This window comes from Pinus tabuliformis, chromosome Q (genome assembly GCF_031772625.1).
Source record: "Pinus tabuliformis cultivar Carrire ecotype Pingquan chromosome Q, CPIR1, whole genome shotgun sequence".
Taxonomy (NCBI): domain Eukaryota; kingdom Viridiplantae; phylum Streptophyta; class Pinopsida; order Pinales; family Pinaceae; genus Pinus; species Pinus tabuliformis.
In genome coordinates, this window is record NC_142296.1 from 1,221,615,007 (window position 1) to 1,221,630,737 (window position 15,731).

Sequence of the window (15,731 nt, forward strand, 5' to 3'; positions counted from 1 at the left end):
TATTGTGGAATATACATGTATGTATAGATGAAAAATATTTTCTAAGTTATATTGTAGTCTTTCTTATTCGATGTACAAATTTGTTTAAGCTCTATATGATAATGATTTATTTAGATATTTGTTTAAATTTTTCATGAGAGATCCTTTTTGATAGAAATATTTACAAATTTGATAAAACAATAAAACAATGTAAGAAATCACATTGGAAAGAAGCACACATGACATAGGACAATGAAAAACATAATAAATAATATTAGTAAATAACATAGTACAAATATCAATAGTTGATAGCAGTTGGAGGGGGGGGGGTTAGGGGAGCATTACATGAAGTGTGGATGAGAAAACGACCAGTTGGGTGGGGGAACAAATCGAGTCTTTCACACCTTCACATAATGTATCAACATTAACAGTTCCACAAACTATGTAAACATCTTGAACAAATTTAAGTGTAACATATTATATACTTTATTTAAACGTTTTTATTTTTAAATTTTTGGAAACTTAATAACAATGTAACTTTGATAACTTTGATTTTGCAGTGTAAATTTATGACACTTTGAGTTAAACTGAAAAGCATGACAATCACTGTCAAATATTATTAAAGTCGCCAATGGTTTCGTTGTGGTGAGTGGAGTATCCATGTGGAATGGAAATGTGAAGGCATCCACATGTCATAAAATATTTCGCACACCTCTGCACCTCCACACACTTTCTCTTACGCCATCAAATGAAAAACATAGTCATCGTTAACTGCATCCAATGCCACTGGGACAACTCCATTAATTAATAACAGTGTCATTGAAAAATGATTAATCTATTATCTCACGTAACTAAGTTGTAATATTGTTTGGCTAATTATAGAATTTGCAAATCTGATTAACTAATAAAACAATGTAAGAAATCAAACTGCAAGAAAATAAACATGACATAGCATAGTGAACCTACTACACATAACAATTAAAACATAGTAAATTATCTTAGTAAATAGTATAGTACAAATTCCCTTACCAATAATCAATAGCACATCGCTTGACCATGCAAGCAAAGAGAATATTAGTTCAACTAATCATAACATGAAATCATATCCCAATCATCTAATAAATCGAAAGAGTTGTTCTACAATAGACAAATTCTTGAACCAAAAAGTATGAGGTAATGATAGGATTGCTTGACAATGCAAGAAAACATAACTGTATCGTTACTGGATTACTCGACAATGTAAAAAAAGAAAACCTTCATTGTATATGCATAATCATGTTTTGATGGTTTATCGTAAATGTGCCATGTGTCTCGAAATTGGCCAAATCTTTAACAATTGATTTGTCCGCACAATATTGCTCATAGGAAGCTTTTCGTTGCCTAGGTAATACCTTTTCCAGTTCCATGCCTCTTAGAACACACTGTATTTTAGTCTTGTTATTCATATGTATGATATAGTTTAACTGATGAAAATAAACTAAGCGACAATCCTTGTTGAAAATGGTACAATAAAACATAGTTTCATTCATATTTCTAACAGTTGTAATTTGACTATTGCATTTCGCACATACAATCTCAAATAGATTCATATATGCACTAGTCACGTTTAGGTGTCCTTGGATGTGCTATAAAATTGATATAGAAAACGAGGGCTTAGCAACATGAAATCAAATGTCCTTTTTATTCTTTTTTCTTTATACACACACACACACACATAATAGATACAATGTTATAAAGTTTATTGTGCATATTCCACTTGTCGAATAAAGAATTTTTTTAAGATTTCCGACTTTCTTTCTTGTTTTCAATGGACATATGAGCATCAGTTGTAACGTTTGGAAAAATCTTTATTGTTTTCTAACTATATTTTTTAGCAATATCAATGGATAAATATTTTCTTGCAATTGTGTTTGAATTGGAATACATGTTGAAACAAGTTTATCGTGTACTTGAACCTGTTACATATGCAACATTTATAAAACAATACATGGAAATCGTATAACATATGGAAAATGACTTTGTAACAATAAAATATTCAAATAAATCAAAGCTTATTGCTGCCATGTCCTATTTGCATTGTTGTCTTTTATGTCTAGAACAAATTGCATTGCTGTCTGTGTTATCGAAATTGCAATAGCATCGATTGTGGCAACTGGAAACATATCTTGACTATGAGAAATATTTGTAATGGCCATGTTTGGAAAGAATCGTTACTCTGTGCAAACATGACAAATGTATTCTACAATACTAAAACTATCTATTCAAATAGTTTTTTCACAATCACCATTGTCGTATTTATGCTTTGGAATTATTTCAAAATCTCTAATAGAAACATTATCATTTGCAATAAGTTTTACCTCATGCAGTTTGAATAATTGTGTTGGCACAAGCAATGTTATTGTCATTTCAGGTTTCTTATTTGTTAAATTTGCACAGTGTATTGCTTTTGTCTTATTTTCTTTGTCCAAAAAAGTTCGATATGTAACTAAGACAATGATATGAAAAATGTTCCCTCTTATATTATTATTGATATCTTCGATCAATAATGGATTAGGCTCAATATTTTTTTGCCTAGTAATGAGCATTGAATTGAAATTAATTCAAAAAAACAAACAAAAAAAAATTTGATATACAATTAACTGAATTTGGATAAAACTACTTATTTGCTTTTGTTTCTTCTCGGTTTTCTGTTGCTTTCATTTTGTCTTTTGCAATATCTGTTTCTGTAATAATGCTCATTACTATCTATATTCTCTTCATCTCTACTGTCACATCATTCAATCCGATATCTTTTTTCTGTTCACAAATAATACATTAAAATTAATGCTTAAAAGGACATTATAATTGATAATATTCCAATGTCATGTTCATAGTTATCAGATATAATCTGATTTCTATGCATATAGGATAAATTCTAAACATAATTTAGTTTCAACAGATAAAAATATTTTATAGAAATGTTCAAAGTACTTTTTTCCTTGTAATTGTTGTCCTAGATATGAATCTCTAAGCATTATATGTTTCCTGAAAATTGAAAAAACCTTGTTTTTATTTATAATACATAACAAATATAACAAAAAAAAAGAAATGAAATCAGAGGACTGTATAATGTAAAAATAATCAAATGACAATAAATAGAACATAAAAGTACATCTTAGCAAAGTTATCATTATCTTTAATGATATCTATTATGCTTGTGTTCATTTTCGCTGCTGAAACGATATGAATTAGATCAAATATATAGATATAAGAAAAATAAGAGGTTCTAATTTCATAGTACATAAGTAATTCAGACGTAAGACTAATATGGAAATAACATATTTTGTATAAACGTGTTTAGCACTATCACATTATCCACTTTTTGAACTTTGCACCTCATTGCTATAGGACTGTAACATATATTGTATAAACATTTTAAGTACTCACATATAGAACAAAGAATGCACTGTTTACTTGAAAAAAATACCACACGTTTTGCACCTTCCTTCAAAATGAACTTGCATAGATATTCCCTCATGCCATGCAACTACTAGTACAACGTCGTACAACCTACACAATAAATCTATTTATAACCACCTCCCCTGAAAAGTGATCGAACATGCATTCGTAATGTGTATGCTAAAAAAAATGCATCATGAACACCTGACGAATGCTCCTAAAAACAAATTAACTAAAATTAGTGATCCTAATTGTCATGCTACCTTATAAATATTCAACATACATATTAGATACTAAGTAAATACAAGCCTAGTTTGGAAAATGCGAAATGCGAAATAAGATTTTTTTTTTTTGAATTTACAGAAGTATAATGATATTTAGCATTTTTCTGAAACTATAATTGACATGTGGACATAAATAATCAATGATCAACAGACTTTGATGTGTAGATAGAAAAAATTGTAGTAAAAAATAATCAATAGTCAGCGGGCTTTGACCGCGAGGTGAGTGTTATAGTCCCTAGCGAGGCAGGGACTAATAACAAGGCATAGACTAATGATAATAACTAGCGAGGTAGATATTATTAATAATAATCATAATAATAATAAACTATGAAAAATAATGAACAATGAACACATTTTAATCACAAAATGAGTGCTACTAATAAAAAATTATCATTAAATAAATTTGATTTGCTCATAAAGTTAAAGTTAAATTTGATTTGGTCATAGTCAATGTTTCATTGTACAAACTAAAAAGACACTTCTTCCAAACTATTATTGTCATATATGAAAGTTTCATAAATGATCTTATGGGATTTGATTATCATAACTTTTGTTTTGTCTGTGTCATACCCATACTAAAGAGAAAGTGCTTAAGGATTTTTCAATAATTATTAAGGTCCTAGGAATTGCTTGCTATAAGAACAAATCATTAGCATAAAGAAAGAAAAGGATGAAGAAAGTTGTGTGGTAATTTAATTGAGCTTAAATTAATGTATAAATTATAAACTTGGGCTTGTAAACTGATGAAGTGTATGTGCACCGGTTGTGCTAGAATCCTTTATTAGGTGAGTAAATTTTCAATTTGAATTATGATATTTTCATGCACATGTTTTATCTAAGAAATTGTCACTCTTGCAGGAAAGGAAAATATCAGACTGACATAAATAAAGCTAAATTGAAGTGCATAAGTAAATAGAAAAATGAAATCTACATTCTCTTCACATTTGCAGAAAAAAAAGCTAATATAAAATTGCAGAAATAAATATCACACCAACAAATATAGATCTACTTCTCACTGACATAAATGAAACTAAATCTTAAGTGTAGAAATAAAATATCACACTAGCAAATCTAAATCACAATGATAAAGCCTTGAAAGAAATTATACTTCTAATTGATCAAAATTTACATGTGCATAATATATCCTTTTTGATTTATTTTCTTCATCCTTCACGCAACGAAATGATTAGAACTATGAAATAAATCTTCAATAAACTCTATTACAAAATCTGTCCACATTGTCATAAGCATTTTCTGAAAATCAAAACTGAAATATTAGCTATGGTAATCTAATGCTACAAAACTAAAATATTAACTAGAAATGAAATGAAACCTTACAGTTGCCAGGGGGCCCTCTTGTGAGTTGTAGGTATGAAACAATCAACAAAGATTAATCACACATTTAAACACACAAGGAATAACAAGATTGTTTTAATAATTACAAAGAATATTTCAAAATAATAATCAACCTGTGTATATCGTCGTCGTGCCAAGAGACACGTTTTATAACCTCCTTCATTAAACTGTTTGGATATTTCTAAGCCTATCCTACTTGACAAAACTCTAAAAATAACATAAGATAACATAAAATAACAATTGTTCATGATTTTCTATTGTAGAAGCAAATCATGAGGCAAAATATCAACTTCATCCTTATCATCGATCTCCTTGCTTACCTGATTCGTCTTTGGCTCCGTTTTCGCTGGGTTGACTTCAACGTTGACCCGCTCATACGACATCCTTATCATCTTGATGGATCACAGGGATAGATGGATATCGTTATGATAGTTTTCATCTACCTATCCATACATTTCATTCATTAACTGGTGTTTTGGAACCTACATATTCTTCAAGTAAGCTGCAGAATTGATCATTAGTTACAGAATTGATGCCATTCAGTATCTTATGAAAATATTAAATCAAATAATAAGGAAACAATGAAACTATGAATAAATGATGATTAAGTACCTACTTTTGCCAATGACCTTGCAAGTTGACACCTTATTGAGATTATTATGGTCAAAAAGGAAGGAAATGGAATGCTTGGAGTTTAAGGAAGGTGTAAAAAAGGAACAATTTTGGTCTTCAACGTTCCCCTACACAGAAGATATTGCATGTCCTCATGCAAAAAATTTCAAATTTTTGTGACCCACTTTGTCACTGAGCTACCTCCGAGGCTTGAGAAAGAACATCTAAATTAATATTCTTTGTTTTTCTAGTTCTAGTTTTGGTTGCCATCCTTGGTTTCTTCATTAAAATCCTGCATTGCAAACTCCTGATTTTGCTTTTGAGAAGTTTATTTTTAGCCTTTAACTTCTTGTTTTTCTTGTACCAGTGGAAAATATGTAAGAGAATATTATCATTTTGAGTCCTTTGAATGTCATTTTGTACCTTCATTGCTTCATGTTCTTGCTTTAGAAACTTGTTTAACACTTTAAGAGCATTTTCAATTCTGGATTCATCTGAAGGGATGAAATGAACTTCTTCACTTAGAATTTCTTCTTGATTTGACGACAAATCAACAACTTTCCTTGGGCTTTCTGTTCAAGAGATTCTATATAGTCATAGATTTCCTGTTGAACAGGGTCGATTTCTGGGGTCTTCCTTGTTGGACTTGCAGTTGGTGATGGTATTTTTTCTACTTTTTCTTCTTCTAAATAAAAAAAATATGGAGACTGTTTAATGGCTGATTTAATAAGTCGTGGTCTTATTCTTTATGGTTTTTTAGCAGTGAGAGCAACTTTCTCTTGCTAATTTTTTCTTGCTCTGTTCTTTCTTTTGATGGACCTTCATTTGTACAGATCGATTTATTCTTTCTAAGACTCTCTAAAAAATTTGCAAGAGGGGTTTCATCATCAAAATATTTATCAGTGTGTTCATCTTGTGGTATTTCTTGTGCAGGTACTTCGTTTTGAAGCTTAGGGTTTGAGGGAAGTTTTCGATGGCTTCTTCTTATTTTGGAATTGGACTCATCTTGCTCAGATTCTTTAAAATGATTTCAAACCAGAAAATCCTCCCAATTATCCCCTTTACAACTCATATGAGCTTAAATTAATTTTTTTACTAACCCGTGATGATACAGAGCATTGTCAATAGACTATATTTTCCTTTGGATATTAGCGTCCATTTTTCTTAAATTACAGAGCAGGGAATATGGAAAATTGACTTCATTTCCATCAATAAAATGCATCATCAATTGAGCATGATAAAAGAACATATCCCCAAACCTACCCTCATAGGTTATAAAATTTGAATGATTAACAACAAATTTCTCTATCTACTTTTTAAATATGTTACTGAATTCCTTTCTTAAAAACGGAGATGTCCATAATTGGGTTTTTAAGGAAGATTTTCCAATAGTTCTCTTTGAGTTTTTGGCTTTTAAACCAACTTTCCATGTTTCTTGGTAATCCTGTAGTTTTTTCCATAAACAACTTTGTCAAGACCAACCTGATATATCTAATTTATGCTTCTATCCCATCATAGGCCCGAGAAAATGACTTTGTAACCTCCTTCTCATGCTCATCAAAATTTTCAAAGAATTGTAACCATTGTGCCTGCTGCAATTGCTATTTCATATGTGGATAGGCTTCAAGAAAATTGGTCCCATTCAACTCAAAATGCACAATAACTCCCATGTTGAGGAAGCTTCAGTCCTTAATTTCCATTTTCGACAGGATTATGGAGTGTAGCAAGGACAGAAACAGGATTTGGGTAGCAATTGAGATGCTTTCGATAAATAAAAATGAAACGTAACCGAAGGAAGTGGGATATAATGCGAAGGAAATGGGATAGTGTACAAGAGAAATGGAATGATATACAGATGAAGGTGAATGAATTTAAATAATAACAGGGTTTTAATGCCATTCACTTCTTCTGATGATTACCAACAAATCATGCATTGAATGGAGAAAACCAATATTATGTGAAAGGTAATCACTGAATAATTGGTGGGGGAAATGGTTATACTCATCTATTTATATCATAACTCAATGCTTTTCCTTTATTATTTAACTAATATTTACATACCTTTTATTCTGCCTTACTAATTTGCTCTTTTTTATAGGTTGCTTAGATTTCTCTGGCTATGATCTCCATTTAGGTTGCTTTGGCCATGATATTTATTTGCTTTGGTTGTAATCTGTCAAGTCAGCTGCAGAATTTCATGAGAGCTACAAATTATTGAAAATTCTGTAGCTGTTTTATTTCTACAAAAGAGGAATAAAAGAAATGAGACAAGAATAGGGAAATTAAAAGAAAATCTAGGCTGCCAATAATTCTTGGTTTTCAACTTAGATTTTCTATATAAACATGGCAACAATGTTTGTTTTCATGTTTATACAATTATTTATCTATTTAATTTAATTTTTGATTTTTTAATTTTTTAATTTTTCTTGAAAAAAGAAAATAGAAAACTAAGTTGGAGAGGAAGAAGAATCTTCCTTGACCAACTTCAAATCAAGATTATCTTGAAGATTTCTTATTAACTCTTGTTGAAGAATCTAAGGAAATTGAAGTTAATGTGATTCTTCTTGTCATGATAACTATTTGTGAGGTTCTTTTAACTTTTCTTATTAATACAATCTTTCCTTATTACTAGAGTGTGTCTGCTTAGTTCATCAAATATCTACCAAAATCAAAAGAGACGAGAACACAAGATTTTTGGATTTCTGGTAGGGCGAAAACCTCTCACTATTTGAGAGGAAAACCCACACAAAATTCTTCTTAGAGAGATTCCAATTGACGAATACCAAGCCCTGGACCCTCGACCTATTAAGCCACTCCAAGACCAAGATACCAATCCTCTTTGTGACACTGTTTAGATCATCATCATCACTATTACTATACAAAGTTCAATTTCATCACTCAGTCCATTGCAACTTTAACTTCACCGAGATCATAGATGCACCTTTTCTGAGATTATTACTCTACCTTCATTGAGATCATCTATGCAACATTTCCTGAGATTATCATTGTGTCAACGAGGTCACTACACTGATCTTATCTTAATCACAATATTGATTTCATGTCTTCATTGCTATACAAAGATCATCATCATAACGTTGTCTTTGCGACCATGATTATTATGCCGAGATCATGACTTAAGGAAAGAGCGTATTTTTTGAGGGATCATAGTCATACTGAGACAGAGTATGCCGAGAGTGTATTGTGGAATCACTGTTATGTCGAGATAGAGTATGCTGAGCGTGTATTACCTCTTTAAATATACTGAGATCATGACTGGTTGCTGAGACAAAGTGTGATGTGATTCATTGTCATTCTTGCTATGCTAAGACGAGACATAGATTGCATTTAGAGTGACTTCGTTGAATATGCCAATACTGTACCCATCCAAGACTTATACTTCTTTAATGCGGATCACAAATTGTAGAGGCGTTCAATACCTTTAGACCTGTACCCATTCAAAAATCATCTTGTGATAGTCCTCCGAAGATCTCAGAGTAATCCGAGTTCTTTTCCCATGAAATTTAAGTGGAATTGCTTTTCTCATCCGAAGTTGCAGAGATGTATGCGAAGATATATTTTACTGTGATTACTCTATATAGTTGTCATATCTCCATAGTAGGATGACTTGACCCATTGAAGAGGTGTGTCGTTTATGCAAGCCGACTTGTCTGCTTTCACTTCGTTTTGCTGGTTGAATTCATCAAGAGTGATTGTGCTTGTAATTGGAGGGCTTTTTGACTCTAGTATACATTAGGTTTACTTGTATTCATTACATTCACGCTCAAGAAGAGCTCTTTAACATGAATTTGACTCTTTGACTCTCCTAGACCTATGTAATGAGCAAGAAACTTATTACAAAAATATAATTTTTTTTCTTGATAAATACAAAGATCAAAATTACATTTGTAAATATTAAACCTAGTTACACTTTCTTCAACACTCCCTCTTAACTAGGGAGGTATTTATAATGGTACTTGGTCATTCTCAATCTGAATAATTTCTATAAGAAGAATCAGATTGGTAACCAACATTGTTTCCACTTCAAGGCCTTGATTGATAACTCTATCTCTTATTAGATCAGAGCACAATGTTGGCTAGACCAATGACTATAGACACATTAATCACTGTCTCTCAAGGTACATACCCACCCAGGTGTTCACTATGTATGACCTTATAGGACTATTCTTATCTTGGGTCCCAACCCTCAAAGAATACCGGTCCTCTTGCCTACTCTTATCTTGGATTCCCTACACATCCTCAAAGAGAATCAAATTCCAAATGATTACCAAATCCTCCATCTTTCTTCCCAGGTGAAGACAAGAATTTTGTGTCTATCATGTGTCTACATTCCCATTCATGGGATTCACATAGACTTATGGCTATTAGTCCTGGTCTAGTGCATGACACATGAAATAGAAAAACACAACTGCCACTCCTTTTTAATTAGGGGTGATCTAATCCAAGCTCCCTCTTGATCAGGGACCTGTCAGAGCTCCCTTTTAGCTAGGGACTATTCTATACATCAACAACTTCTTATTCGTGGGTCCTTAAGCTGCTTGATCAACTTCTCTCCTTGATTTCATGAAATTCAGTTGAGCTTCTTCCTTGTAGGGAAACAACCATCGATCACTTTCTTTCTTAATTTGTCATGTCATTTATCTCTTCATGGAAAGTAGCATTCTTGGTACATATCTAGAACCTTCTTCATATGGCTACTTCTTTTCTCTTCATGCTTCTTTCAAGAGTTTCCACCCATCGCATCAATTTTCGTTGTACTTGTACTTACAACTTTTGTTCCGGTAGCCCTGCATGAAATCTTCCAGATATTATTCAAGAAATCAAAGCATAACATTAAATCAAATCATACCTTTCGAGATGAGTCTTCATCATGACATATTTCTATAGGTATCAACATCCTACATACACGTTGACACATTTCCCAAAGATATACATTGTCAAGGGTCTCTATATTTTCCAGACTTCCATCAGAGTCTTCTTATCTTTTAGGGAGATTTCCTAGTCATCTCTTCTTGGTATTTTGGATGTTTATTTCCTTCATCATGGTTGCATAGCTCACGGTATCTTCCTTCCTCACAAATTTCATTCTCAAAGGTTTCTAATCAGAGTTCTGTAATCGTAGTTAATCACCTCATAATTTATATGAGGACATATTATGTTGATTTCATCTAGTGTGACTTATGCCTTTCTGCATCCTTTCAGAGGAGGAGATCCTTTTTCCCTGATCATGTTTCTCAAGATATAAATATTGATACATGTTACCTCCAACCATACGACATGACATTATACAATTTAAACATAAGCATACATACCTCATTTTACCATTAAGTCATCTAGGCTTCTTCCAGCAGCTTCCTTGATTGAAGTGTCTTCAACCACTTGATTTGCTTCTTTTCTTATGTAGTCATAACATCATCCATGAATTCCATAAGTTATATTTATTGATGAAACACTTGCTTCCTCTCTAGATTAGTAAATCCTCTGATAAGGATTCCATCAGAGAATCTTGCATATCCCCATCTGGCATATGTTTCCTTTTTGACTTGATGTATGATGAGACCTATCCTGGATGACTTCTTCCTTTCCTTTAATGTCCAATGAGGTTCTCAAGAGTTATATCCTTCATGTTTGACTGTCATGTATTTTATCCTTCACGATTCCCATGGTGATGCCACAAGCTCTTGCTTCTAATTCTCTCATGATGCCATGATGCATCTTGATATCATGGTCATATCTAAAGATTTAGAAGCTTATGATAGGACCCTTTTTTTGTGAGGGAGGACATCTAATCATAGTGGATATCCGTTTCTCCCTCTTTCCTTGGCCCTTTTCTTCAACTTCCTCCATCTTTTCAGCGATATGAACTTCTTTTCACAATCTTTCCATAGAACTGTTTTCCCTTGCTTATCAATTAGAACAATGATGATTATCTTCTTATCATCTTTCTGAGATCTCTATATTGAGATATCATGAATATATTACTTCATTCTTTGATACCTTCAACTAGGTCTAAGTGATATGAACTTCTTCATTTCATTTCATATATCTTTTTTATGTCTCATTTTTTGCTACCTAGGAATGAAAGGACCTTAAGAGTTCCTTCCCAAGAATTCAAAGGAGACCTTTTCTTGATATGCTCACTGACTTATTTTATCTATGAGGATTATGAAAATCCTCCTAATTTCATGTAAGTACTTTTGATGACCTATCCAACCAATAGATCTCCTTGAAATCATCAAGTCAATTAACCAAACTTGACTATAAAAATGAAAGATACTTACTTGACAAGTGAAGATGAACTCTTCTACTTGATCACTTTGGTGCTTGTTGGAGAAAATGTATTGGAGTTTTCCTCTTGGATGATCTTCCCTTTGATGGAAAGTCTTTCTTCAATGGGAAAGGTTGCTCCTTTTGATGAGGATTCCCTGATTATTTCCTTCGATGATTTTCTTATAGGGAAAGGAAATGATCCTTTCTTTTATAACCTTGAAGATGATGACAATGCTTTTTCTTCTTCAATATGCTTTGCCTTCTTTTGTGGATAAGGATTGCCGATAGGGTTTCAAATTTCTCCAAGATGATGTGATATTAATTTTGAAATCCTTCGAGCTATCTTGTTTTGTAGACATCTTGATGAGGGTCTTGGTGGCCTTTTGATGATGAATGTGGAGACACAAGTTCTTGCTGTTGTGGACTATCTCCTTGATTGCATAGAAAAAAACCCTTGCTGATGTAGACTGCTGTTGTAGATTGCTAGGGTTTGATCAAGATCAGGGTTTGTTTCTTTAATGTAGATCTTGATGTCCTTCAACTTGCTTTGTTGTCCTGCTAGAAACTTTATCCTTGAAATGTCTCTTTTCTACCCTTCCTTTGACTGCAACCATAGCTCTGATACCATGTTGAAGAATCTAAGGCAGGTGAAGTTAATGTGATTCTTCTTGTCATGATAAATATTTGTAAGGTTCTTTTACTTTTATTATTAGTACAATATTTCCTTATTATTAGAACATGTCTTTTTAGTTCATCAAATAGCTACCAAAATCAAAAGAGACAAGAACACAAGATTTTTGGCTTTCTGCCAGGCCTAAAACCTCTCACCATTCGAGAGAAAACTCACATAAAATTCCTCTTAGAGAGATTCCAATTGATGAATACCAAGACTTGGACCCTTGACCTATTAAGCCACTCCAAGACCAAGACACCAATCCTCTTTTTGACACTATTGACATCATAATCATCAATGCTACTATACAAAGTTCAATTTGATCACTGAGACTATTGCAACTGTACCTTCACCGAGATCATAATTGAGCCTTCTCTGAGATTATTACAGTACCTTCACTGAGATCATCTCTACAACCTTTCCTGAGATTATCATTGCATCAACGAGGTCACTACACTGATCTTATCTTGATCATGATCTTGATTTTATGTCTTCATTGATATACAAAGATCATCATCATAACATTGTCTTTGGGACCATGGTTATTATGCTGAGATCATGACTTAATTCAAGAGCATATTTTTTGAGGGATCATAGTCATACCAAGACAGAGTATGCCGAGAGTGTATTGTAGAATCATTGTTATGTCGAGACAGAGTATGTTGAGCATGTATTACCTCTTTAAATATACTGAGATCATGACTGGATACCGAGACAGAGTGTGATGTGCTTCCTTATCATTCTTGCTACGCTAAGACGAGACAAATATTGCGTTTAGAGTGACTTTGTTTTATATGCTGAGATTTTACCCATCCGAGACTTATAATTCTTTAATGCGGATCACAAATTGCAGAGGCTTTCGATACCTTCAAACCTGTACCCATTCAAAAATCATCCTGTGATAGTCCTCCGAATATCTCAAGCTAATCCGAGTTCTTTTCTCATGAAATCTCAGTGGCATTACTGTTCTCATCCGATGTTGTAGAGATGTATGCAAAGATCTGTTTTACTGTGATTACTCTAGATGCATATATATAGTTCTCATATCTCCATAGTAGATTGAATTGACCCATCGAAGAGGTGTATTGTTTATACAAGCCGACTTGTCTGCTTTCACTTCGTTTTGTTGGCCGAATTTATCAAGAGTGATCATGCTTGTCATTGGAAGGATTTTTTACTCTAGTATACGTTAAGTTGACTTATATCCATTACATTCATGCTCAAGAAGAGCTATTTAACATGACTTTGAATCTTTGACTCTCCTCGACCTATGTAATGAGCAAAAAACTCATTACAAAAATAATATTTCTTTTTCTTGATAAGTACAAAGATCAAAATTACATTTGTAAATACCGAACCTAGTTACACTTTCTTCAAAAATTCTTCCTGTGTTAATGGTTTATGATATATTCATAATCTATGGCCATTTACAAGGAAAACTACTTTTTCTTCATCAATGGTTTTAATTCTGACTGCTCCATTATAAAAGACAGTTTCAATCTCATAAGGACCAAGCCAATGAGTTTATAATTTTCCTTGAAAATCTTTAAATTTAGAATAAAAAAGCAATTCCCAATCACCTGGATGGAATTTCCAATATTTGATAAAATTATCATGCCATCTGGATCTTTGTTGTTGAACTATGTTGGTTTTGTGATTAACATCTTGTCATATCTCATCAAGTTCATTCAATTGCTCCATTCTTTGTTTTTGGGCTTCTGAGGATCAAGACCCAATATGCATGTTGTTTTGAAGGTCTTTATTTGGAACTCGATAAGAAACAAGAATTGCTTCCCATAAACAAGTTCATAAGGAGTATGCCCTGTTGTGTTTCTCCATGTGGTACGATATGCCCATAAAGCTTCTAGAAGCTTTTCTGCCCAATCCCTTCTATGCAAATGTATAGTCTTGGTAAGAATTGCTTCAAGTAATTTATTAGTAGCTTCAACTTGTCCATTTGTTTGTGGATGATAAGAAGTGGATTTCCAATGTTTGATTTTGTATTCCTCCATTATCTTTTGCACCAACTTGGATGTAAATTGAATACCTTGATCTATTAAAATTTCCCTTGGGACACCAAAACGAGTGAAAATATCCTCAAAAAGAAATGAAACTACAACATTTTCAATAGCAAAAGGAAGTGCTTTAGCTTCTACCCATTTTGAGACATAATATGTACACACAAGAATGTACCTTTTTTTCCTTGATGGTGGATAGATTGGACCAAAAAAATCTAGAGTCTAGTTTTCAAAGGGTTCAATAAGTACCTGAGGTTGTACATGCATCTCATCTGAAAGAACATGCTTTCCCATTCTTTGAAAATTATCACATCTCTTAACATATTCTTTGGCATCTTTAAAAAGAGAAGGCCAATAATATCCTAAGAGAAGGATTTTATAGGCAGTCCTTTTATCAGCAAAGTGTCCTCCACATGGTTCATCGTGAAAAGCCTTTAATATTTATGGTACTTCATCTTCTTTGACACATCTTTGAATGATTAAATCAGGCCTTGTTTTGTACAATTCTCCATTTATCCATGAATAAGATGCACTGGTTTGAATAAATTTCCTTTTCTCCCGAGGAGACAAATGTGAAGGTAACTTTCTTGTGGCCAAATAGTTAGCAATATATGCAAACCAAGGAGATTTAATAGATATTGAAAAAATATATTCATCAAGAAAATTATCTTTTACAAGAACATCCTTATTATCATTTTGGATTCTAGATAGAAAATAAACAATTGTATTCTCCTTTCCAGGCCTATCCAAAATAGTAATATTGAATTCTTGTAATAACAATAACCATCTTGTAACTCTGCCATTATTAATTGATTTATTCATTAAATATATAATTGCCAAGTATCTGTGTCAAAAAAAGTTTCATAACTAGTGATATAATGTCGAAACTTATTAATGGCATGTACAACAACTAAAAACTCCTTTTCTGTTACAATACAATTCAACTGTGCATGAGTCAAATTTTTACTTTCGTAATAAATGGTATAAGGAGTCAACTCTTTCTATCCCAATACAACTCCTAAGGCTGTATCTGAACATTAGTTGAAATGTGAAATTGAAGACTCCAATTTGGTCCTCTTAAGA